Here is a 27,916-nt window from a genome sequence, read left to right as displayed (position 1 = left end):
AAAAAAACCTAGAACGGTAAAAATAAGAAAAAGCCCTGCAGGTTTTGTCTCACCACAGATGTTTGTAAAGTTCCTTTGTGTTGAGTTGGATGTGAAAGTGGAAGGAACTTACAATGTGTTCTTTCCTTCAGCATTTAGTGGAGCAAATCCTCCGTCTGAATCCCAGGATGGGAGCTAATAGGAGGAGGAAGAGATCAGAAGAGATTAAAAAGAGCCGAACAGACAGCTGGAGAGATTTGAACAAAGTGAACGTTAGGAAGTCAGATATTGTATAATTAATCGCAGCTCTGTGTCTCACATCATGAAACATTAATGCACACACCAGCAAACATCCACTTCCTGTTAGATAAGACGCACAATGCGTCTGTCCAGCAGCATTCCCATCTCTATTTCAGCTTCAAGGTTTGCTTTGCTCCACGGACAATTTAACAGCAATTTCAACAATCCAGTGATTAATAACGGCGACCAGGGACACGAGTCTGTGTGGGCTAAGAAAAGAGGAAGGCTTAGTCAAGGTTTTTGCTCATGAGGAATGGCAATATCTTGTTTTGCTGGCTTGGCTGAGTTACATTCATAACACTGCAGAAACTGATGAATGCACAGGGGGGAGATTTTTTATTTATTACCTCACACTTTAAGAATCTCACATTTAGGTGATTTTTTTTTACATTTTTTTAATTCCAACTTGACTTATGGTGTTTGTTGAATTTGCAAATTATCAACATGCTGAAAGTAAACAAAACAATCTGCCTAAATGATGATACAGAGTTTTTATTAAACACTAAAAAAATGCTTCATTTATGTCTTCTAACAAATAATCACATTCAGACCAGCTGGTTTAATGGGAAGCCTTAATGGGATCCAGGATTAGTTGAGCATATTGGCCTAAATATGTTGTAGTTTTCCTATTAATAAAAAAAATTGGCTGTTTGCTAAAACTTATATTTGCATCAAAAATGTATATCTTTCATTATAATTTTCACCCAGTAAACACTGGAGGGCTAACTTTACCCGAGGTTTTGTTTATCATACTGCGTTTGACTGGAGTAATTTTAGAGAGTGCCACACTTTGTCACTGTTGGTTGTAATTATAAAAAACAACAATAAAAAGCAGTGAGGTGAATCTGGATGCTTCCGACTGAAAAAGAAAGGAGAGCCGGAGCCGAACACAACTTCCGTACGACCGAATCGATGCCCTCAACATTTCTCTCCAGAAGACTTTGATACATTTGTACGAGCAAAACTGACGAATGTTCTAACATTCGATACATTTGATACATTTGTATCAAATATATCAAAGACAAATGATACATTTGTATCAAATATATCAAAGACAAATGATACATTTGTATCAAATATATCAAAGACAAATGATACATTTGTATCATTTTCCTCTTTGTATCAAATGTATCGAATGCTCTAACATTTGATACATTTGACGAATGTTCTAACAGGTGATCGTTACCATAACAAGCTAAAAATAAGTGTAGTGTAAACCCCGCTGCCTAAGGAGAAAAATAAATGCTGAGAGGACACTATTGCCACCCTGGACAAAGATTGGACCGGACATAGAGCTATAGAAGTACTTACCAACCAGAGGTAAATGTCGTCATCATCATCATCATCAGCAAAACAAGCTCCTACAGCCAACTCTCTCCTCTTCCTCAATCGGTCCTCCTCATCATCACCTCTTGTGATTTATACATTCTGATCGATTTCTATTCGCTCCGGTTCAATTTGAAAAGGCTTAATGATGTTACTCATTGCTGTTTTGGCTGGTTGGTGTCGTGTTCTGTGTTTTTCTGTATGTTTATTTCAAGTTTCCTGTGTGTCTGAGTCTCTGTGTTGTCCTGTCTCCCCTTGATTAGTTCCCAGGTGTGTCTCGTTCCCTGATTACCTCTTGTGTATTTAATGTCACCTGTGTCTCCGTGTGTTTGTCGGGTCCTACGTCTTCCTACGTCAAAGTACGTCTTGCTACGTCTTCGTCACGTCTGAGAGTTGACTGTTAAGTCCTCGTGATATCCTGTTGCTACCTGTAGTGAGCATTAGCCTTCCGCTCTGCAGTGCTGCCAGGTTCCCGGACTATTTGTTTCTGTTTATTATTCATCATTAAACTCCTCATCTCACCTCATCTGGGTCTACTGCGTTTGCCTCACCGCCACCAACACTCCACCCTATGACAGTTGGACCTTTAGACGTCATTTACCCAGAATGCATTGCTGCGTGAACAACATTCATGACAATATTTTATTAAAATTTATAAAAACTAAATAACCCACAGTATTATTACTGTATTGTTTTGACATCTAAAATAAATATTTCTCAGATAAAATCTATTGTTACGACTAATCATGGATCCTTTTAAGCTTTAAATGGTCTAAATTTGACTTGAAGGCTATAAAAAGTGATGTTTAAACCCAGGTCTAGCCGCTGAATTAGTTGGGCAGATTTTGAAATATCTATTCGGAGTCGTTCTGCAGATAAGTATCTTGTCAATACATTTGATATTACAGTCTGACTAGCTGAGGGCTTTCTGATTCTCAGAGGATACATTCTCCTTTTTGCAAACTCACTGCAATGCAGCATCTTTTTGCTCCAATATTCCAGATTCCTTCAAAGAACAACCTGGGCTTTACACCAAAACATTTAGTTCATTTATACAAGAATCACTCACTGAATAATTTTGAAAAATGAGACAGACTCAATGAACAATGACACACAAAGAAAGCCGGATAGTGGCAGATAAAAACAGCTCCATTTTGCGACTTGAGTTAAAAAAGCTATATATATAATTTGCTAACATGACTAGCTGAGGCAGTTTTCTCTAACAAGCTCATCATGAGCTCTGCTTACTCAGTTAAACAGGAAAATCCTGCCTTTGGCAGCACTTCTGCCGTCTCTGCTGTCTAACTTGTACTTTTATTTATGCCTTTCAGAGCAAAAGCTGCTAAATTAAATGAAAACGTATCTGAGTAAAAAAAGGCTTTGTTTTCTTTATTGTGTATATAAATCATCTCGACATCATAAAGCAAAATATGAACACAATGAATGTTTTGTGAGGAAGGAATTGTCCTATTTTGCAAAAAGAACATGAAGTCACATGTCGGGTCAATTTGTTTAGACTCTTAGTTTGCATGTTTTTGTGCTTTCATTTGGGTTTTTCTGCTTCTAAAAACAACCCAAGCGCATAAAAAAACGACTCAGTTGTTTATTCTAATAAGTTAATGTGTTTTGGTGTCTGGATAATGAGCTGTTTCAAAAACCTCCAGAGTATAATGTCACAAATCAGCAGGAACTTCTCCCTACCTCGTAACCCCAGAGAAGCCTAGATGCACAAATATACAACTGCACATCTTTGAAAAGCATTAGTAGAGCCTCCTGCACAACAAACAAGAATGCAGCAAGTGGTTTCTGGATGATAAGTCAACAACAGAACACTTGTCTTCTCCAGCAGCCATTGTGCAGCACATACAGTAGTAAAACCAGCTGGTTGAACATGCTGGAAGTCAGCTGGGGTTGCTAGGTAGCGAGTGGAACTCTGCTGAGGTTGCTAGGTAACGAGTGGAACTCTGCTGGGGTTGCTAGGTAACGAGTGGAACTCTGCTGAGGTTGCTAGGTAACGGGCAGTGGCTCCAGATTTGTGACTTGATGGTCGGAAGATTTTTGAAACGACTCATTTTCCAGACATCACTTGTACTTTTTGTACTTCCGCTTGTAATTCAAGTGGAAGTACAAAAATGTGCAAAATATAAATTTTGCATAATACGTCCCCTGTAAAGGTACAGGAGCTTCCTCCTGATTTGTAGCTGCATATTCTTTCCAACCTGATATTATTTTAATAGTCAGAGCAAGCAGCTGTTTTTTTTTTAGAGAAACAGAAATCAGTAGAAGTTTTTTTGTCCTCCTTATTGTACTTTCTGAGCAAAATGTCCTCTTTAAACTGAATAAAAAGTACTTTAAACATAACAGGGGTGAAAGGACTTCTGCAAAAATGCATGAATAATTTCATGTCTCTGTGTAGAGCATACAGCATTCATAGCCATGTTTTCAAAGAAAATGACTGGCCTTTATGTTCTATTCATCCAGATTTTTTTGTCTATAACTAAACCTTTTGAAATGCTCAGACTATACAATAGGCAACAAAAAAAAATATATTGAAAAGAAGGTGAAAGTGAAGAGGTTAAAAGGTGAGGATTCCTAAGTGAGACAGTTCTGCCTGAGTTTCTTTCTCTCACCATTTCACACCCCCGTCTCCATCTTATTTTAGCCTCCTTCCATCCCGCAGGCTCAACACGTCTGCCTTCCTTCCCCGTTCCCCGTTCCTTATGATGGCATTGAAGTGCGTTTATTTGGATCTCTCTCCCCCCCGTCTCTCCGTTTGACTTGGCTGTCTCTCTCAGATACCTAACAGGCTTTCTAGAAGCAGCCTGAAAGTCAAAGAGCTTCTTTTATGTCATGAGAGAGACAGAAGCGGCGATAAGGCAGACGAAAGAAGAAACAAGTGCCTTGCAGGAGTTTTTGTAACAATGCTCAAAGTATCAAGAATCTCTGCTCAAAGTAATGTTTTGGAAGGATGAGCTGAAAAGGAAAACATGTCTGTATTCAAAGGGAAACCATTTGATGCATGCGTACTTTTGTCTTTTTTGCATTTCAGTTTAAACGCAGTTGCGTTTTCAAAGCGTAAAAGTCTCAGGACGTCCTTGAGTCTTCAGCCGCCGTCTCTTCTTACCTGTTGACGTCCCGTCCGTCGTATCCCGTTTCTCTCATCAGGACAATAATGTGCTGTTTTAAAAGCCGGCCCAGCTCATTTGTTTTTGCATATATTCATTTTCAGCGACGCTCCGTCAGGGTTTGTGTTTCCTACTTAGTTTGTATGCGGGGTCTTAATGGATGCGCTCTCGCTTGCGTGTGTAAATCTATATGTAGCTGATTTCGAAATGCCTCCGGTAGCTAATACAGCCGTTAATGGACAAAATAATGATTGCTGCAAATGGAGCTGCCGAATCTTGTTCTTGTGTGAGGAGGGGATGAGGGCCGGCGCTGCGTTCGTGAGTCATTCATTATGGAATGATGAATGTTTCATCTTTGGAAGAGCTGCATTTGTTACAGCTTCATTTACACCCGACACAAAGGGTCCATGTTGAATCAGCTGAAGGTCACGTCTTCACAACGGCCGTTGTGAACGTAAACAGAGCCAGTCGATTTCTGCGACATCGTTGTGAAAGAGCGACTGATTAAAAAGCAAAGTTTTAATTTGCGATTTTAAATTCTCCTAGGATTAACCAAACTTGATTTTTACACAAATCTTTTCTGATAAAGATGTTAAACATCATGCTAGGCTGTTTTTACTTAAATTTTGAGTTTCATTAGAGCCTGTTTATGAAGTTGCCAGCTCTCTTGTACGAGTTGATATTCATAATTACAATATTATTGTACAAATAAATGAGATTTTGGTAAAAGTTAAAAAAAAAACCCATCAGTTTGTTGAGTCAGTGGCAGAATAAAGGATGTTTTGAAGCAAAAATTAAACTTTAAAATTTCGCCCTGTCTTGTTTTTGTGAACTCAATAACTTGTTTTTTCCAGCATTCTCAACTGCCAATAGAAAATTTAGTTTTTAAAAATCCTAAATTGATTTTAAGAGCATACAAATGTCAGATTAATAGCTAATTAACTTAGATTTTGCCCTGATAACACACACCAAGACCTGAAAAAACTACTCAGCTGTTTTTTTTGGCAATATGTTAATGTTTTTTGGTGACTGATAAACGAGTTGTTTCAAAAACCTCCAGAATATAACACCACAAATCTGGGTTTTCCCCAGTAGCCCAGTGAAACCCAACCCATTACCTAGCAACTCCAATGAATCCCAGATGCACAACTATGCAACCGTAAGTCTTTGAAAAGCAGAAGTACACCACGTTCTAAATTATTATGCCAGTGATATTTTCTCAGAGTTTCCTAAATGGTCAATGCAAATGATGGTCAGTATAACTGATCTGTTACAGTATAAATCAGATTCTACTGAACAAAGCTCCCCATGAGAACAGTATTTTTTTCAAATAAAAAACTCAAAATGTTCCAAATTATTATGCACAGCAGATTTTCTAAACATTTTATGGATTATAAAAAACTGCAAACGGTCATTCTGTGATTGTGCAGCATTAAATGGTCACGTGTACCAAAATCAAAATCTAGTTCAATCAAAACCATCTTAACAGACAGAGTTACATGTCAACATAGAACCTTCTTTGGTATCACAGCACAATTCTTGCATCCATTTGTGGAAAGTTTCTGCCTGAATTTCTCTGCAGGATGTCAGAAAACCTTCCCAGAGATGCTGTTTTCATATGAACTGCATTCAGATCTTCTGCTTGAGGATGAGGATCCTCAAGGTTCAAAGGTTCTCAGAGAGCAGAGAGATTCTTTCTCTTTCCCATATTGCGTTAAGCCTGTGGCCTGCTTAATAATGTGGAACATCCTTCTTAAGTAGATTTCCTTTAATTGAGCTCACCAGACAAACTAATCAACCAGCTCTCTGAAATTAATTATAGTGATTCAAAGAGCCCTGACACACAATACCATCTATAAATTTAATAGCACAACAAAAAAAATTTATCTTCATGACACTTAAATCCAATTAGCGTAATAATTTGGAGCATGGTATAGAGCAGGGGTCTCAAACTCCAGTCCTCGAGGGCCCCAGTCCTGCAACTTTTAGATGTGCCTCTGCTGCACCACACCTGAATAGAATAATTAGGTCATTAGCAAGCCTCTGGAGAACTGATCTACACAAGGAGGAGGTAATTAAGTCGTTTCATTCCAGTGTTTTGTACCTGTGGCACATTTAAAAACTGCAGGACTGTGGCCCCTGAGGACTGGAGTTTGAGACACCTGGTGTAGAGCCTCCTGCACAACCAGTGAGAAAGCAGCGAGTTGGTTCTGCATAGTAAAAGAAGCAACAAAACCAGCTGACCAAACATGCTGGAGCTCAGTTTGGGTTGCTAGTTAACAGGCAGTGGCTGCTGATTTGTGACAGTCAGGAGGTTTTTGAAACATCTCGTTTCAAAAACTGGTTTATTTTAAATGCTGGGGTTGTTTCTAGCGGTAGAAACAGAAGTTAAAGTACAAAATAAATATGAATTTGATTTTTTGTTCACACAAGTAATGCGTCACTTCATATAGAATTTGCTTTTAAGCTAATAACTTCCTGATGCAAAATTAATGATTTATTTCATTACCCCAACTTATCAGTGGGCAGAAAAACCAACCCAGTCTCACTCCCAACTCGTCATATATTGACTTGTGGGGTACCCCTTTCATGTCAATATGTGACGTGAGGGGTTTTACCTTATGCCTTACCGTCATTTTTTCCTTAAACCTAACCAATCGTGGGGTTTTGAAGGTTCGGCAGTATTTGTGAGAACCCTTCGCGTGAATAATCCATGTAAAACATGCAACCTTCCCAAGTATTGACGCAAAAGGGTACCCTTCGCGTCAATATGTGACGCATGGTCAGACGGCGTCCCGACTCGTCAATATATGACGAGTCGGGAGTGAGAATATGTTGGAAAAATGCTTGGAGAACCAAACATCAAGCTCTCATTTTGGCTTAAGTAACGAATAAAGTGAAGATGGAATCAGCCTAGTATTGCCTCTATGTAGAAAATGTATCGTGGTAATACGTGTTTATGTGGAAAACAACCTCGATCTAAAGAAGAGGTGTGCAGGGAAAAGATTATATGTGCAGTAATGAACATATTTTTATTGCTTGCAGTAAATTGATCTCTTAAGAGGTTTTTATAGTCGGATCATTTGTTCAGCGCTGTGCTTTAGTTTTTCAGCCAGTGGCATCGATTCATGTTGCTGAGAGGTTTTTCTTAACATCTGAAAAGATTTATTCAGCTGTGGCATTGTACTGTACTTCCACCCCACCATGACAAATACTGTGCTCCCATTCTTTCAATATTCCTCTGTGTTGCTTTTTGCATTCGTTGGACAAAAAAAGGAGGAAAGCACAAACTGAGGGAGGCAGGAAAGAAGAGGGGGAGGTTGGGAAGAGAGCGGCAGGAGGCAGGAAAGCAACAGGGTCAAAATGTGACGGCAGCTGCTTTTTTAAATTTCAGGTTCATATGTTTGGAGACAGAATCGCAGTTTTAAAAAAAACCCAACAATAAACCTCTGCTGATCAGAAATTACAGACAGAACATATTTTGTTCGCAAAGATCTAATTTTGTACGTATTTCTGCAGAAAAGTTAAAAAAAGAGCAAAGATTAGTCTGCCCATGGCTTACGTTTGATTTTTTGTTCTTTGGATGGGGGGTACTGAAGCAAATTTTGTTTTAGTCTAATTTTTAAAGGATGCAAGAAATGCAAAGTGAACACAAATCTGAAAAAACATGCAGAACAGTAACTGGAAAAAAGCAAAAGATAAAGGAAATAAGTGACAGAAATCTCAGTGATAATCAGCAACTAGAACAGGAAATCATGGATAATCTGGGTGGTAATCTGGGCTATATTTACTGCTTTTGTTTATAGAGCATTTAGCCTAAGATTAGAATTATGTTACAGAAAAGGAGAACACAAAACATGTAAAATCTGCAAGTCCAGGCATCAGAATCCACCTCAAAACAACAAAATATTAAAGCTAAATAGACTTAAAATAAGATTTTTTTTTCAAAAACCACTAAAGGTGGCAAAGAAAATTACAACCAAATGCCAAACTAAGCACTGTTACCAAAAATAAATATAGACATAGATACATAGATCTTCATTTATGTCCCAACAGGCAAGTAATTGTACAGCAAGTCACAATAAAAACTCCAACAATTAATTTTTAACTGCAGGCTGTGGCACTAAATCCTTCTTCTTCTTTTCAGTGGTGGTTAAGCACATAAAGACGAAGGATAAATAAACCACTAAATACATAATGCTTAAAAAATACATAAAAATAGGAGACAACACAGCATTTAGCTCAGCGGTCAAAGAACAAACAAACATTTCCAGGACTGAGAAATTATCATTAAGTGAAAAATTTAAATAAATTTCACTAGGAATTGATGGACATTTATACCTTTGCTACTATCAGTATTATCCATTCATTTTCTTCTCATGAGTCAGTTTGTAACCTTTTTGTCTATGTAATGTGATTTATTTGTTGGCTTTTTAGTACAGTATTATTGAACAGGCAAATGAATATTCTAACATGGTTTTAATAAAAAATTATTGTTCACTTCTTTGTTGTCCTTTTCAAACAGAAAAGTAGGAGTAAACAAATTATTTTGTTCTCTATCCTACTGATTACCTGTTCACTTGTTTTTTGTGGGGGGGGGGGTTCTTAAAACAATAAATAAATAAATACCTACTGCCCTGAACAGAAGGACATTTTAAAACATCACTCAGAGAGTAAATAAATAAACAAACAAAATGGTGGATTCCAACTTTCTCCTTCCTAATTCATCATGTTTATTCTGCCACCAAACAGTTGGGAAAAAATTATAATTTGTGCAAAACATCGACTCACTCTCTATGCAGATGATGCATTAAACTGAAAGGAAATGTTTTCTAAAGCTCCTACCGGTTCCAAATATTAGCATGCTAGCTCAGCATTGGTAATATTACCTAATCAGGTATCAATATTTAGTCAAGAATCATCTGCCTTTCTTTCCTCCCAATATTTGAGTTGTTTTGAATAATATTACTGCATTGTAAGTGTCTTACTTCTGAACACATCATAAAACACTATTGCAAAACATTTCTTTGTTTCTGATCTATTCTAACAAACGATTCTTCTTCTCTGGTTAACATGCGTTTGAAGAGGATCCTTTCTGTTCCCAACGCCGCTGAAGCTAAGTCCATTAAACAGCCTTTCAGCTAATGGTGCGCTAATTAATGCCCTGATCTTGTCTTCTAAGGTTCAGCTCACAATGTTTTTCCCCATTTCTGTCTGTTTATGCCAGTGTAAATCTGTGCCTGAAGGAAGTTATTATTTTTGTAGATTATGTGGTCCTGAGGTGGAAGAAGAAAGTAAGAAATGAAAACATGATGAAAGCATCCCAGTAATCATTCACTGCATCTCAAACGGAGTTGAAATAGAGTGGCTGTTTTTTCCGAATTGATTTTTATTAAATTGTTGGTATTTCAAGTATTTCAAGCAGTAATAGAAAATAAAATATCGAATGAAGCTGCTTGTTGTATGGTTGTGTCTCTTATGTTGGTGTGAATTTCACTCTTTTCTCCCTCTGCGTGAAAGGAAACGGTTTCTGCTCTTGTCATGCATTGCTAAATGGTAACACAGAAATCACATCCTGGCCAACATTAATTCAGAGAAGCAGCACTGATTTCTTTTTTTTTCTTATCAAACCAACAAATATCGACAGTGATTATAGAGAATGGACATCCTGGTCCATGTTAGGCCGGTCACAATAAATCAATTAATCAATTAATCGCATGATAAATGAAAAGAAACTCAATAATTTTCATTTGCTTGATTTATTGTTTTTCTCTTTTCTCTCTTTTTACCAAAAACTGTATGATAAAATTCTTCAGTCTGGTGCGTTGAGCTGAACTTTCTCTTTTTTTGATAGATAATTTTGCTTACAAAAATTTTATATTTCATTTTATTATTTATTTATTTATTTTTTATTTATATTTACTAAATGTTCATTAGAATTTAAAGCTTATTGATATTTGAGAATGGGTTCTTGTATTACTGTGCCATTACTACTTGAAAATCGTCTCAATATTATCGTTTATCACAATAAGTTCTGGAACAATTTATCGTCCAGCAAACCTTGTTATCGTGACGGGCCTCGTTAGGCGGCCAAAACCCGACTTTATTTCTGGTCAGTAAAATCCTAAACAACTCTTTCAAAACTTTGGATGTTTTCACACCTACCAGTCCGGTAAACACGGTTCGATTGACATGACGCTGGTTCTGCCCACATGCTGACAAAAAGCTAAATTTTTAGTAAAAAAAAAAATACAAAAACAAAAACGTGGAAATTTGTGTGAATTTGTGTGAATTTTGCAGATTTGTGAAAAACAGGATGGACTTACTGATGTAATTTGGAATCTAGACGGCCACATAAAAAGCTACGGCGGGCCAGATTTGGCCCACGGACCTCGAGTTTGACACATGATATACCACCAGCAAAATGAAATTTTTTACCTGTTTTCTGGCGTTAGGGTTACCACTTCATGCCTTTAATTTGCTACCACACGTTTTGTGAACATTTTCCATCCAAACCAGATAAAACAGGCAGCCGATAAACTTCAAGACAGAATCTTTTTGTGTCTAATAAATATCTGCGCCAAATGGAAACCCTGCGGCCCTGATGCTAATGGCTGGATGTTGATTTACGTCGTCCAGATCCAGTTAACAGGAAATCAAACTGACGAGGTGGCAGTTTGTTAGGAGGTATCAATGGTGATCTCATTTGCATGGGAGCTAATGAGGCGACGCTTCGGGCTCTTTGTTTGGATAAGTGGAGGCTGACAGGAAGACATAAAGCAGCTGCAGCCCCAGAACAGCGTCCGACTTTGAATAAATGGTTTTAATCTGAGCAAACGCAACAAAAACTTTTTTCCCCCAGATGAAAGAGATCAAAAAAGTCTTTGAAGTGTTGTCAGGTTTTTGATGCGTCCATAATGGTGATCGTGAAGCCTGATGATGGCGTTCAATGGGGAGAAAATTCACACTATTCACGATTCTGATGTCGTCTGTCGTCTTTATTGGTGTAAATATATAAATTCAAACTCTAGAAACAATTTTAGTCATCAGTAAAAATTCTGACAGGATGAAACTTTTAATTTTTTTATTCCTCTTTCCTTCGCTTTTGCTGTCAAAACTTTCCCCACCTGCCATGAAACTTCAGGAACAAGAAACTCAGAGGATAAAAATAAGACCTGTCCTGCAGAATCACTTGGATGAAAAGTTTTAATTTGAGATTTTAGGGATGTGCTGTGGTGGCGTAGGGGATAGCGCGACCCACATTCGGAGGCCTTGAGTCCTCGACGTGGCTGTCGGGGGTTCGATTCCCGGACCCGGCGACATTTGCTGCATGTCTTCCCCCTTTCCTGTCAGCCTGCTGTCATATAAGGGACACTAGAGCCACAAAAGACCCCCTGGAGGGGGAAAATAATAATAATAATAATAATAATAATAATAATAATAATAATAATAATAATTTGAGATTTTAGGCTGCACATGTCAATGGGAGCAGGAGAGAATTTGGAAAATGGCGTCGATGTACTTATTAGATTTCAGAAATTCAAAAGGAAAACCATAAAACTGCAATCAGTTCACCCCTAGTAAACATCCAGCACAGTTTCCTTAAACGTAGATGTGGAACATGAAATGTTTTAGCTGAAGTACAAATTGTTTTTTGCTGGTTGTTGACAATATTACTTAAATACAATCACAATCAGACTTCTCTGTGAGCGATCTGACCCCAAATCTACCAGAAACCACAGAAGAAGAACACTGACGTCACACAGCAGCGCTGCGTTTATGTGATTAATAACGAAGCCGTCCACGAAGTGATGTGGACGTTTATTCAGCAACCACTCATCCGCTTCACTGAGAGGTTTATTTCACAATTATAATTTTCAGCCTTTGTTTAGCCTTGTTATCCGACATAAAAGTCGGATAAAATGCGACACGATCATTCAGATACATCTGATTTAGTTTCACATATCAAAGTGACAGAGATAGGATTAAAAACAAACATCAGATATGTTGCATAATGAGCAAAACATTTGGATTTGTGTTGCTGTGTGAACGTTTTATTTTCTTCATGCTATTGATGCCTTTATCACATCTGTATGTCTTTGTATCCCAACCTATCAGCAGAAATACATTTTATTGATATTCTGGCGTGCAGACCAGGGCATGCAGCATCCTGCAGAACTCTGGGATTTTATTTTGTAAATTAAAGTTTCTCAATGACAAGCAACAAGAAAGCCAAATCATAAATGTTCTACTTGTGCATTTTTTAAAACCAGTCTTCGTTTTCCCAAGTCCTGCTTTCCTTCCCTGAAATTTTACGTTGGTAATTATCATTATTGCATGTGTCAAATTTCACATTTGTGTCAAATGTTTGTGTTTTTACGCCGTCAGAAGCCTCAGTTTATGGCTTGTTCCGCTCCAAAATGGCTGTTTTGCACCTTATAACACCTTTAATAGCCGAGGCAGCAGATGGGAAAATGCTTAAATGTTTCATTCCAGGGACAAACTGTTTTATCTTTCAGGTACAAAGCTTTGCTGCAGGTAATGGAAACTATAACTGCTACAAAATGTGAGAAAAAAACAAACAGAAGCTGGAGTTTCATAAACACATCACACTGACGTGAATTAAGTAAAGCACACGTGTCAAACTCGAGGCCCGGGAGCCAAATCTGGCCCGCTGTAGCTTTTTATGTGGCCGTCTAGATTCCAAATTACATCAGTAAGTCCTTCCTGTTTTTCACAAATCTGCAAAATTCACACAAAATCAACAAATCTCCACATTTTCTGTCTGATTTTACTGCAAATTTTCTCAAACTTAGTCAAAAACAGTGAGTTTAAGTGACTGCAGCCTCAGGCTTACTTGATGTTGTAGTTCGTAATTGATAATGCCAGTAATAAAAAGTCAGATTTAACATCATACATTAGGACAAATATCGTAAAGATTCTTGCATTTCTAGATCTGTAATTGCAATCAAAATCTGTAATTTTGATTGCAACAAAAAAAAATAAAATCTCAAAATCTTGGAGGAACAGCTATTTATTGATCATTTAACAGTTGATTTTATCAATACATTGTGGCACAACTGGCCCTTTAGAAACATTCAGATTTTTTTTATACGGCTCACAATAAAAATGAGTTAGACAGCCCTGACCTAAAGTATTTTAAAGCGAGACAGCTTTAAGACGGAAACAGTCGAAGGCCGGAGTCGAGGTGGAGTGAATAAAACATCTTTGTGTTGTTTTCTATCCACTCAGGCTGAATATGGAGGCCATTTCCAACACGCATGAAGGGAAGTGTTATAATTTATGTAGCTTATGGTGTCGAGGACATCTTAACACCATGAGGCATGTATCTGGAACGCTTCCTTCCGCTGAGATGACGGGGCTTTCACTCACTCAGACAGCCCGGCTGTAAAGACGCTGCTGACAGACACATTTTCTGATAAAACGCCTCTTGGCACGTACAACTTTATTTGGATGGTTTGGCCCTCGGACGAGCGCCAAACCGAAACCCTTCAGTTACTGTCAACATGTGTCAGTTCTTCAATGCAGTGATTTATTCCGGTGACTGACAGTCGAACCGAACAAGGCCAGAGCATGAATCCTCCCAGATGAAGCCAAGACCGTCTATTTGGCAGAACTAAAGATGCTGCTAAAGCTGCTTGTTTGGATTTTCAAAAACCAATTCTCGTTCATTTAGGGAGGAAAATAAGAGTACAAATTTTCTGTATTATCCAGCATGCAAAAATCCAGATTGACTGCAATTTAACGTGGTAGAAATACATATTTTATTGATTTAGGGGAACTTTTGAATAGATACAGAGCTTTCCAAAAGATATACAGAGATTACCAAGAAGTGGGAAAAAAACAATGTGTCAGAGTTTATAGCATAAAATAGCTAGCATGTTTGAAAAATGGTAAGAACTGTCAATAGTTGGTAAAAAATATAATAAATAACTGTAAGAACTGGCACTGAGAAATGGAGTTACAAAAAGAAATTAGCGTTAAACACTTTACTCCACACAAGAAGAGTTACGGTTACTTAATGTCACTTTTTTTGTTATTTTACTTTTAGGAGTATTTTTTACTACACTGTACTTTTTACTTTGCAGTTTATTTTTATTTTTTATTGAAAAAAAATTATTTGGAAAAAGTTTCTGTTGCCTGATTTTGTTATTTTTTTGTTAAATCGCCATTTTAATCCTTAAAATACCAAAATGTCCAGTTATCTTAACATTTTGGCCTGTCTGGTTAAATAACTTTTAAACATGAAATGATTGATAATTTGATCCGTTACTCGGTACTTGAGTAGACTTTTTACCAAATACTTTTTTACTTTTATGTGTGTAATTTCTTGGAGGGATACTTTTTACTTTTATTGAGTAAAAATGTTTTGAAATTGTGCTGCTCTGACCTGAGTACAATGTTTGGATACCCTATGAACTTCTGCACCCAAGTAAGATGATCTGAAAGCTCCTTTTTGTTTGTTATTGTACAAATTTAAATAAATTAATAAATAGCAAATCAAGTTTAAAGCCTCTGAAAATGTTCAGGAGAGGAAAACTTTGAAACTTCACAAAGAAACGAGTCCTATTGATGAAGGCCAGTTAAAAAGATTACACGGAAATCTGGCTCCCCAGAAGCTCCTTAAGACTTTTGAATTTCAGAAGTACTGACAAACAGTTTTGGAGCAGGAATAAAAAATAAAAAAGTATGTTAAGCAGCTTTTCAACTGGATAGCAAAACCCCTCCAACATCCAATAATATCTGGCCTTTTTCCTGCAGTGGGAACGAGTTCAGCTGGCACCGTCGCCCGGCGTTTATCTGCTCCGGCTCCGACTGGCAGGAATGTCAACAGAACATCCTGATACGCAGCAACGGAGCTAAACGCACTTTTACTGATCCTGTACGATCTGAAATAACAGCAAATATCCTGCTGCACTTCTGATTGGGCACAAAAAAGCTTTTTATAAACGTTTCTTTGTCGTATATGATCTACGTTCTAGGATGACTGAATGTTTAATTTTTAGACAATTCACTCTAGTTGTTCTCTTCTAGGCATTTATCTTCCTTTTTCACTGTAATGAGCATTTAAAAAGTACAAATCACCCAACAAGTCGAGTACTGAGTTTATCTAAATGAAAACATTTAGAGCATTTATCGTATCGTTTATCATTTATCTGAAAAAATTATCACGGCCGGAATTTGATCTATTGTAAATTCAGACTATTGATACTAAATGATAAACAAAACTGAAAGTATTTATTTTTTTCCATTTTTTCCACTGGTTTGTTCCACGAGAATATAAAGAAATATCAATAAATATGAAAATTATGATTAAATGGAGGTGCTGTGTAGTTTAGTTATTTCTTTAAATACCTAATGTCCTGAAAACCATTAAATGTAAATGTTTTTTTACAGACAAAGTTACCTAAAATAATGTGGTTGGTTTTTTATCAGAATTTTTTTTAGCATTATTGCAATAGCACCAAAAAACAAAACAATAAAATCCTGATTTCATGAGAAGAGCAGCGCAGAAAGCACCGGACGTTCAACTTATAATTAAAAAAGTTTTTACTATAATAAAATATAAGATCAATAAAATATAAAGCTACAAGTTAAAATATGACAATAAGAAATGGATATCACTTCAAATTCCTTATATAAAACAAAAAACTCAACATTTCTAATTTACTTTTGTGCCATAAATTAAAAATAAAAGAAATGTACAAAAGAATTAAGAACAAACATAAAAAAGATTTCTTGACCTTCCACAAGGTGTTTTTGTGGAAGCCATTTTGACATCATTGCTGTACTTTTTTTATTTTACATTTTACCAATAAATAAGTCAAAATTTTCACTTTTCTAGCCGACTTCTGCTCCTGAATCTTGGATTATTTGAGATACTGTCCCCATTTGATACAAAGCATGAAAATAATCCTTTTTATTTTTTCTAAAACCGTTTCGTAACCGTTTGTCAAAACGTACAGTTTGCACCTTTTTGTTCTCCACTGCTTGTAAAAACAGACCAAACATTTTTTTTTTAAATCCATCCAGACAATTTTTAATAAGTTAGTGTTTTTTGGTGTCTGAAAAATGAGCCGTTTCAAAAACCTTCAGAATGTAACGTCACAAATCAGAACCCGTTACCTAGCAACCCCAGTGGAGCTCCAGCACATTGATATCAGCTGGTTTTACTGCTGTATTTTCTCTACAATGGCTGCTGGAAAAGACAAGCGTTTTGATGTCGACTTATCATCCAAAAGCCACTGGCTGCATTCTTGTTGGTTGTACAGGAGGCTCCACTTCTGCTTTTCCATGATGTACAGCTGTATAACTGTGCATCTCTTTCCAGACATTTTCATGTGCGAGTGCAGACGTTGAGTTTGTGGGCGTGGCCAGCAGCAGATTATTTGGATTTAAAGCGACAGAAATCCTAAAACAGCTCATTCTGAAAGAAGCCCAAAAGTAAAATCTCATATCTAAGAATAATTTTGTGCAGAAAATGTAGTGAACATGTTTTATATAGATTTATCCTGACCTGTTCAAGGAAGAATAATGGGTCTCATTTAAAGAGCTGCGAAGGCGTACTCCACTGCTGCCAGGTTTATATGATTGAAACTTTTTCACATTTAACATTTTGGTTAAGTCTTTCAAAGCTGTTTTTCCATTTCTTTGGTTTAAACAGTTGAGGATAAAGTAATTCCTGCTTCCCCCTCCATGTGCAGTCAGTTCCCAGCCACTTTGACCCATTTAAATGCAGTCCTGCCTTCAGCACGCTGACCCTGCCATGCAGATTGGGCTTTTGTTATTTTCCCTCTAACAGAACCCACCTGGTCCTTCATTCTGCCTCTCCTTTCATTCCCCGCTCTCCCTCTGTGATGAGAAGCGACAGGTACGCAGACAGTCTGGATAGATCGGAGGAGACGCGGTGAAGATGGCAGAGCCGTGATGTGAGCCTCTTCCAGCAGCAGTACAGTCTGTGCTGACAGCCCACCTTCCTCCTCCCCTCCCCTCACGGCCTTCATCCACCTCTGCCACTTCCTGTCTACCTCTCAACACTCTTCCTCCTGTTTTTTCCTTCATCTCATTCTCCTCATCCATTCTGATGTGCCACAGGAAGTAGGAGGAGGCAATAAGGAGGCGCAAGAACATCAGGAGCTGCTTCCCATCTGCTTAATTATACCCAAATGTATCTTAATATTAATTTAACAAATCCGTAAATGATTCTGTGCAGAGATGCATACAGTTGTGTAACAAATATTTACCTAGTTGTATGTCTAATCAATGTTTCTTATCCATGGAAAAGAAAGTGAAGCGTCTTCACTCTCTAGTTAAGCTAGACTGCCACAGATTTATTTGGACGTTTAGGAAACTCAGTTCATCCTCACTGGTTCTTTTTTAGGTGGAGCTGAATTAGATTCACCACCATTTACATTCAGACCAGGGCTGTTGTAAACGATTAATTATTTTGGGGAAATATAGCTGAGTAGTGGAAGAGTCCTTAACCCTTTAATTGTCACCCCAAATACTGTCACATGCAGGTCAATGGTGACACCGGCGTCCTCATGGCAGTTAAAGGGTTAAGAGCGTTTCTCTGACTTTCTCTGAAGGAGATGAGTCTGTCAGTTTGCGTCAAAACTGAAAAGAGTCATGATGACTGAGAGAGATCCTGGCCTGTGTTCAAAGCAAGCTAATGCTTTTCTTTGGAAAATTGCTGGGGATCATTCATCCTTCATTGGGCAAACAAAATAAACATGCAGCAAAAAGCATGTGGAGATTTTATCTTTGAAAGAAAACAAACACAGAAAGGCTACATAAGTGGCAGAAGGTGTCATCAGACATATCGTAAATACTTATAGGTTTGATTATCTGGTTATCTTTGTACAAATATTGATTCTGTGATGGTTTTAGAAGACCAGTCATGCATAAAGATTTTATTCCAATTCCCACATAAAGAAATTAAAACATCTTTAAGTTTTACTGTAAGCTGTCATACAGCAAGACTTAAACTTTGGACTGTTGTACATATTTGACTGAAGAGTGCAGTTTAAGATTAACCTTAAACTGCACTCATTAACAAGAAGCACATCTGGACGATATGCCTAAAAAACGTATCACAATACAATCATTTTATATCAGCTGATATTGATAATTATTGATTAGTTTTTGTTTCAAATATCTTTCATTCAGTTTTCTTTCAATTACGTTGACTTTACTTTTTAGCAGTTATGAGTCACAGTGTTGAAACTGTTGCTGCGCCAGTAAGTCAAAGGTTGTTGCTAGGTAACCAAGGAATGAATGAGTTGCTAGGTAACCAAGGAATGACTGAGTTTCTAGGTAACCAAGGAATGAGTGAGTTGCTAGATAACCAAGAAATGAGTGAGTTAGTTGATGCCACCAACCTAGCTTAGCTCACAGTGAGAGGTTGAGCAGCTAAAGCTTTTTTTCTGCCTACATCTCCCAGAATGCTGTGGGGCTCTGGATCAAAGTTCAGTGAAATTATGGAATATTTTATCAGACATATTATCTATTGATAATTATCACATTTTTGATTTATTGACCATCTCTAATAAATCTAATCTCTAGTCTCTAATAAACTTTTGTTCCTTTGCCCCAAAAGAACATTTAAAATGGCTTAAAATAAAACAATTTTACTGTTTTGAACCATTTTTCTATAGTTACTCTGATGAAGACTACTTTGATGGTGCTTAAAAAGCAATAAGCGCTTGCGCCAGAATCATAATCACCTGGTTCACTTTCCACAGGAGCTTGAAATATTTTCCCACAACCCTTCATGTCAAGATTTTAACAGGCTTCAATTTATCAATCTGTCTTTGCTGAAGAGTGAAAAATAAGCTAAAAAAGTATAAAGCATCTTTTCTGAACTGCTTTCGTATTCGGAGAGCAACTAATCCAATCCATCTACAGTTTGGATTTAAAGCTATTGGATCTCTCCTTTGTTAAAACACACAGAACTAAATAAAATATGATGTTTCTAACATGTTGATCAGCCTGGATCTTCTGGTAGTGATTATAACTTTAACCTGCAGACAGGAAACTTTCTTAAACCACTTTATCAGAGCGATGACGTCACAGCCACTCACATGTCCTGTTTAAGAGGAGATCTGTGTAGTTGAGTGGAGTTTGTTGTGACACATGGGGTTTGAAATGCACACAGCTGATTCACACACTTTAAGAAAGATTAAGACCATCCAGATATGATAACTGCTGTTCTAACTTCCAGCTCCATGGAAAATATGATGAAGTATTTATAAGACAATTTAAGATATGGATTAATTATTTAAGTGCTTGTTTCCTCAATCACTTTTTTCACTGATTAGAGTACTTTGTATTCTGATCACCTCCTAATGAATTTATAATCCCAGGCCTTGATAAAACATTGACTTGTGTTGACACACTTTGCTTTTAAAAAATCTCTTACTGCTAAGATCTGCTAACAGTAAACCGCAGTCAGAGGCTCTTTTTAAAAATAAAACTCAAGATCTTCAATATACTTAATGTGAACTTTTATTATATATATTTTTATGTATTTTGGCTTTATTATACATTTTATAATGGCCTAATGAGACTCTGGGATCTTCCCCACCTCTTCTACTTTTTTGTATTGTTTGTATTTGCAAATAAAATACTTATATTCAAATATTCACACTTTCTTCTGTTCGATCAGTGAAGATTTTAGTCAAAAGCACCCAAACATCTGATATTTTGCGCAGGTGTTTTCTTGAGAAGGTTTGATTAATTTAAATTCATATTTATTTGCTTGTAAAAGTTTTTCCTTGCATCATTTCTGTTACTATCGTCATTGTAAGAATTAGGTTTATTTCTGCCTCTCCACTGAAAATGCTCTGATTAATGAGCGTACACTGCAGTTCTTCAGGGCTATAATTCATATTAATTCATAATTCACTGGATGGATTTTTGCAGGCGCTTTGTTTATGTATATTGGGCGGATGCTTGCTGTTTGCTGATGTTTACTTTTCATGGGTGATTGTCCGCTCCCGCTTGGAAAACTAGCCAAAAACCTCACGAAGGAAAATCCGTTTTTTGCTTATTGGGTCGCATTTTACACACTTTTTCACTTTACTGCCTGTTCTGGCTCCCTAACAGCTCCGTTTATTGGCTGCAGCAGCAGAGAAAAGGATTACTGGGCGAAGGAAGCGCAGGGAGAGTCCAGCTGGAGCGTGAACCTACAAACAGGGTTTATGTTACAGATGGGACATTTTTGTGAGATCCTAATTGCAGAATAAGTTTAATTCTGGATTGCTGCAAGATTAATAGGCTGCAGTTAAGTGGAGTTTCAATTTGATTTATTGGTTTGGAACAAATTAATGTTTAAAACTTGATTTATTGCATTAATAATGGAACCAGTATGAACCCTTTGGCACCTACGTAATTTGTTATCCACTACATTGTCTTAATAATAAATATATAAATATTTCTAATCTCCCCAATGTCTCAATGAAACAGTGAACAGATAATACAACTGCAGGTAAATATTGCTGCCGTAATATAAAATGTAAGTAAATATGAGAGTAAAATGAAACGCTTGAACAGAAACGAGGAGAATAACGTGATGCATTTAGATACTGAGTAATATATGTGAGATATAGGAAACAATTTAATAGATTTAACAGTAAAATTAGTCTCCAGCATCATAACGTAAAATCAAAGTAATTATTTCCAATCTAAAAACAGCATAGAAGTAAAAGCCTGAGATGTGAGATGAGAGTTTTATTAAACGTTTGCATCAAATCTATATAGAAAAAGTGACATAAATGACTGAGATCTGGTGGAGAAGTTGATGTTGTGATCACAGAGGTGAGTTAGTCCTCAGACTTCTTAAAGGGGCAGTGCTATGTCTTTTCCAAGCATATTGAGCCTTTTTGTAATGCTATCAAGTAACTATTTCACCTTCAGTTGTCATAAAAATGCTGTGCAGCTCCGGAAAAAGTTAAGAGCCCATTTAAAATGACACGTTTTTCTGATTTTACTTTTTATAATGAACATTGTTGCTTTATTCTATAAACTACTGACAACGTGTCTCCGAAGGTCCAAGCAAAAATTTTGTATTTATTTGCAAAAAATGAGAACCAGTCAGAATAAGAAAAAAGATGCAGAGCTTTTAGACCTAAATAGAGAAAACAAGTTCATATTTATTTAGAAACAACAATACTAATGTTTTAACTCAGGATTCCATATTTGATGGAATAACCTGGAGGTTTTCGATGGGGCTCTTTATTGCATCAAATACAACTCAAACTGCTTTGTGTGGAAGCTTGAAAACTGCAGCTGGGAGGAGGAGCTTCATCTTGAAGGTGGGGCTAAGTCCACCCAGGCGGTGTGCATAGCTGAATAGTTGCCATGGAGACTAGAGGATTTCTCATGAGTGAATAACATAAAATGTAAAGCTAAAAAAAGGATTTTACATCATTTTGCCCCTTTGAGAGAGATTTTGGCTGGCGATCCCTAACCCTTGGTTCTCTCAAAGGTTTATTCAGTTTAAAATCACTTCCAGGTAAAACTGCTGTTCAGAAAACATTTCATGAAACATTTACTCCCAAACATGGGAGAAAACATTTCTGTGACCTTGTGATACTTTAGTGATTAATGAGCAAAACAAATTATGACAATGGTGCTTCCTGAGCTAAGCACATTATCCTTTAGATGCATTTAGACACTCGACTGTTACGATTAAACCACGTTTATACTACACAACAGATCTATTTAAGTAAAAGATTATAAATTTCTTTTAACAACAGGAGTTCTGCTCTAAGTTTTCTTCTTTTACTAACGTAAATGTAGAAACTCGTGACTAATTTAGTTTCTACTTTTACTCAAAATGAGCTTAAATTTGTGAAAAAAGAAACACAATCAATTTAAAACTAAGTTCATTGCAGCTGCTGATAGTGGAGGATGTAAACATGCCTCCATGTTTCTGTGATTTTTTTCACTTCGCTGAGCTGCAGACGGTCCTGTTTGCACATCAACATCAGAGAAGACACTAAAAGTCCTTCATGAAAAATGAAGCGCATCTCATCGCAGGTCCACAGCCGGCTCCGTCATTTATTTACTAATCTTTTGAGGATCTTGTGAATTAATTACAGACTTAACATACAGAGCTTTGGATGGAGCAGATAATTAAAGCATGTGGTGTCTCTTCTTTTCTCGTTTCTGGTCCGTGTTCATTATGATGGTTATTTTTAAGGTCCTGACTGGATTTCAGCAGAACGCAGCGAATTTAATAAACTCAGTAAACTGAACTGCTCTGTATTAAACCAGATAAACTGGAGCCACTAAATCAGGGGCGTCAAACTCATTTTCATCTTGGGTCATATTAAAACTGAATGTTCTTAAAGGGCCGGTTGTGCCACAATATATTGATAAAACCAATTAAACTGTTAAAATATCAGTAAATAGCTGTTTTTCCAGAATTTTGTGATTTATTTTGGTGTTTTTTGCAACCAAAATGACAGATTTTGGTGCCAATTTAGAAATGTTTGTAATAATTTTTTTTATTTTATTTTGCTAATCTATGATGTTAAATGTAACTTTTTACTATGGATTATAACTTGACATCCAGTAAGGCTGAGGCAGCAGTCATTTAAACTCAATGTTTTTGACCAATTTTTAAAAAAATTAGCAATAAAATCAGAAAACATTTTGGAGATTTATTGATTTTGTGTAAATTTTGCAGAGGTGTGAAAAGCTAGAAGAACTTATTGATTTAGTTTGGACTTTAAAGGGCCACATAAAAAGCTACGGCGGGCCAGATTTGGCTGCTGGACCTCGAGTTTGACACACGTGCACTAAATAAACAGTCTTCACTCAGAAGCGCAGAAAAACTCAAAACCACCTCATATATTTAGTTGGAAACAAACTCATCTGTGGAATGTGTTGCTGTTTCTGACAAACTATTACTGGTATAAGAAACTAGTAAAGATGACTCTCGGGCTCTAGAATAAAAAAATCTTCATGTAGGCAGACTAATTGGTAGATTCACGTATGTTAAAATGCCAACATGTATATCTTATAAATATAAAATGCAAAATCCCACATATTGTTCAGCAGTTTAGCAACTTTAAGAAACCTGTGTAGTTGTGGTTTTATGTTATATAAATGTTTTACTGTTTGATGGATGGCAGCAGATAGTTCTTGTTTCATTTCTCTCAAAAATTCAGCTTTTTCTGGGTTTGTGATCCAGTGAGGTCTCTGCAGTCCTGCACTCCCAGGAATCTCTTTCTCTCCACAAGAGAAGTAGTGACATCCTGAAGTTGATGGTCAGCTCCTTTTTGTCCTCAGTGAGAACCAGGTTGTGTCCCAGCACCACCAGGCTCTTGCTGTTTGACTTTCTTGCAAATTTAATGAAATGATTTCTTCATGTTCGGATGCATAGTGATGTGGAAATACTGTTAAAAGCAATGGACTAAACACACAACCTTGAGGAATCCCACAGCTCAGCTTGATGGAGTCTCTCTGCCATCTGAGGTTTTATTGTTGTTGTTGTTTTTTACAGTCGTTTGGGTTAACTTTTAAAACGTTCAGGGTATTTTCATCGCTAGTGTGTTTGTCTAGAAGGTCCAGCTTGTTTGTGGAGGTGTGAATATTTAATCTAAATCTGATGTGGACCAAAAGAACCAAACTCTGGTCCTCCTAAAAACCTTAATCTGGATTGAAGTGAATTCTGGAGCGACTGGATGACTGGAGAGCGCTCCAAAAGCAGGAAGCAGACTATAGCGCAGGGCATTCTGGGTAAATAAAATCAAAATAAATGTGCAAAGTTAACGCTAGCTGGAGAAATGGGTCCTTGTCTTTAATCAAACACAAAACAGAAATCAAACTGCTAAAATCTGATGCTACTCCATTTTTGTTTAAACTTTGTAAAGAAGGAAGTTGCAGTCACTGTGTTTTTTTCCGGATGTTTTCATGTCGTTTCCTTCAGTGGTTCTTGGTTCAGCGCCCCCACAGACGAGGAGTGGAACTGGTTTTTCAACTAGATTGGTTGGTATTACACTGAAAGTGAACCGCAGCAGCTGAAAATGTAACATGTTGCAAGTTTGGACCCAAATTGAACCAAATCTACAGCATGAGACAGAACACTTATGGGACACCATTTGTTGTAAAAATGGTAATTTAGGTTGTCAGGATAACAGTACAGTATTTATTCCAATTTCATAAAACAGAAAATATCTTCTAACAAAGCTCTAAATTCTAACAGAGACTTATAATGTGTTAAATGTGTGTTTAATAAGAGCAACTTACTAAAGCCTCATCAGGTTGTGAATCATTCCTCAGTCTCTTATTGATACGTCTTGCTTTAAGTCCAACTTCTGAATCCAAAGTTAAGCAAATGTTGGTAAGGTTTGTCTCTTGTTTTCTCTTTCTGCCTTTGTGTGGGATGCCGCCGTCTCCAGACTCTGGTGCTAAAGGTTGTAGATTGCATCCTGTTTTCATGCTGCTCATTATATCTTTGTATGCCTGGACACACACTGATAAAAACTGTAATTTGTAATGAAGGAAAACAGTGCACCGTCTGTCTTTATAGCCATGTTGTGACAGTCTTGCAGACCTTCTTCAGTTCTTCTTTGGGCTGTTTTTACCCCCCATCACCTCCCGTCTGACTTCATGCCCGCTGCGTGCTTCTCTCCGTCTTTTTCTCTCTCTCAGGGTTTCTAAAAGCGACTTTGATCATTTTAACAGCCTTATAAAGCTGACAGGATCACCAGAGAAAATGTCCTTCTGCACCAGAGTGGATGTTGAAGTGACGTTGAAATGACCTGACATTTATGGGGTCACCCGGGACTGAGATGACAGCTGGAGGAGAACGTCTGAAGACGGGGGGAAAAAAAAGTTGAATCAGCCTGTAAAACAACATGGAGGTGCCAGTCAGCTGGCTAAGTGGCCAATCTCTTAAAGTCCTGTTCATCTAATTGCGGTGGATGTTGAGTTTGGATTTTGCAGCTGAGATGTCGCAGAATCAAACGAGTTTGATTTCTGAACACTTTCAAGAACAGATTTTGATCCTTGAGGAACATTGGATTACTAGAACTGCCATGAAGGCAGTTCAAGCTGGTCTGAAGTTTACATTTTTATTTATTTATTTTGTAACAAAATGTATGTAAACTTGAAGAAATCAAAAGCAAATCTTTTTGCATATAGAAGAGAGAAATTCTGCCGACCTAACTGACCTAAAGGAAGCAAATCTTAGTCTGATTTAATGTCAGACTGTATTTAAATATCTTGTTTCCAGTATATATCCTGAAAACATAGAAAACTGTCTGTTTCAGTTGACTCTGGATTCCTGCAGGGCGAGAGAACGATCGCTCTGTGCCGACCTTAAATAAATCTGTGTTTAAGACACTTTGTGCATTGAGTGAGAAGCCTGACCTAAATAAAAGGTCAAGCAGAGCAGTTCGAGGAATTTTCAAACTTTTTAAAGTGCACTTTAATGCACTTTAAATGCATTAAAGTGCATTTCTGTAAGACTAAAAAGTATTAATAAACAAAGGAAAACTTATCTGCTTCGTGACATTGTTGAAACAAAATATTAACCCTTTGCACTGAAACTTTGGTATTTGCTAAATTTACTTTTTCTTTTATTTACTTTTATTAAAGGTAGCAAACAAACAAAATCAGTTTTCAAAATACAAGCTTTCTCATTAGTTAGTGATTATCACTGTGAAAGTATAAAGTATATAAGCAGCTGCTTGTATCCGAGCAACACAAAACAGAAGTAAAGATGGCGAGAAAAGGTCATCCTGTTAAGAACCCTTCAAAATAAAACACTTCCTCTTTCCAAACTTAAATATGTTTCACTTTACCTTTTTGTAATTGTGTGCAGTCCTGCTAAATTCAGTGAGTAAATAATCAAGCACTGCAAAAAACACCAAAACTTACTAAGTAATTTTGGTCTAGTTTCTAGTGGAAATAAATTAGTTCACCTGAAAAAAGACAAACCAACTTAAAGGTATTTTTTCAATAAGATATAGCAGCTTGGTTCAAGTCAATAATTCCTTAATATTGATGAAAAAGTTGCAGTTCCACTGCCGCCGTTACCTAGCAACGCCAGCCAAGCCCATCCCGTTGCCTAGCAACCCAGTTCTGTTCCACTGGCAGATTATTTCATTTATAACATGAGAAAGATACATTGTTATAAGTGAATAGAACTGGTACTTTTTTAATCAAAATAAAATAATTATTTACTCAAACAAGCTTCTATGTCTTACTAAAAATTTTCTTAAGTGTGTAAACTATAATTACATGATAACTGTAAGTAAGTCACAACAATTTCTATTGTAAATACATGAGGTAACAATGAGAAAAAAAAACTTTTGTATATAGAGATTTTAAAATTGAACAACTTAAGTTTTTGTTTTTACCAATCAGTGAAATCCTGTTTTGAATTTATTTAATAATTTTCTGTAGACGACAGAAACAAAAACATAATTTTCTTGCTTGCAAAACATTTCTCTCTCTCTGTGTTTTTAAATTAGTCCTGTGTGTTTATGTTTTTCATTCACCCTTTCTCATTTTTTAGTTTTTAACAGCCTGAAAAACATTCTCCACCACAAATTGTTAATTTTTAAGTAAAATGATGATTAAAAAGTGCATCTGGTGTTTGCTGTTAGCGCCCACACAGTCAGCCACTCATTCCTCCTCTTTGCGTTTTGTTTGAGTGACTGACAAAGTGTAACTGAGCAGAGGAAATGCATGAGCAGCCAAGCGTCCCGCGCCTGTTGAGGGTGAATACGTGTGTGTTCACTTTCTGTATTTATTAGCGTGCATGAGGGGAAAAGGATGAACTGCAAGCTAAGCGAGAGCAGAGAAGTGAAAAGCTTACACATTGTAAGGTTTTTCTCTTCTTTTTTTATCATTCTGCCTCCAAGCCAGAAGAGTTAATGATGCCTTTTAGAACAACAAAGTGTTTACAGAAAATGGAGTCCCAGTGGGAACGTATCGGCGTCTACATTCAGCGTAGATTCTCTGGATTCTGTGTTTTGAAGTTGGCCTCTGGCTATTCTCAGCAGCTCCTCGGGGCTTTCCCAAAGAATGAAAGCTGCCTCTGTTTCCTTCTACCTAAATCACAGAGAGCGCCTCAGGTACCAAACTAACTCAACCAGCCGTGTCTGCTTGGATTTACCAAGAAGCAAGTGTAGAAAATGTCAGGT

General features: G+C 37.0%; 1 protein-coding gene across 5 annotated transcripts in view; it reads left to right on the top strand.

Annotated features, from left to right (window-relative positions):
* Nucleotides 1-27,916, top strand: part of LOC122825094 (exostosin-1) — a 215,388-nt gene that overhangs the window by 29,329 nt on the left and 158,143 nt on the right. The window lies entirely within an intron of this gene.

Source organism: Gambusia affinis, linkage group LG22 (genome assembly GCF_019740435.1).
Source record: "Gambusia affinis linkage group LG22, SWU_Gaff_1.0, whole genome shotgun sequence".
Classification (NCBI taxonomy): domain Eukaryota; kingdom Metazoa; phylum Chordata; class Actinopteri; order Cyprinodontiformes; family Poeciliidae; genus Gambusia; species Gambusia affinis.
Note: the sequence above shows the minus strand (reverse complement) of the source record. Positions and strands in the feature narration are given on the sequence as shown.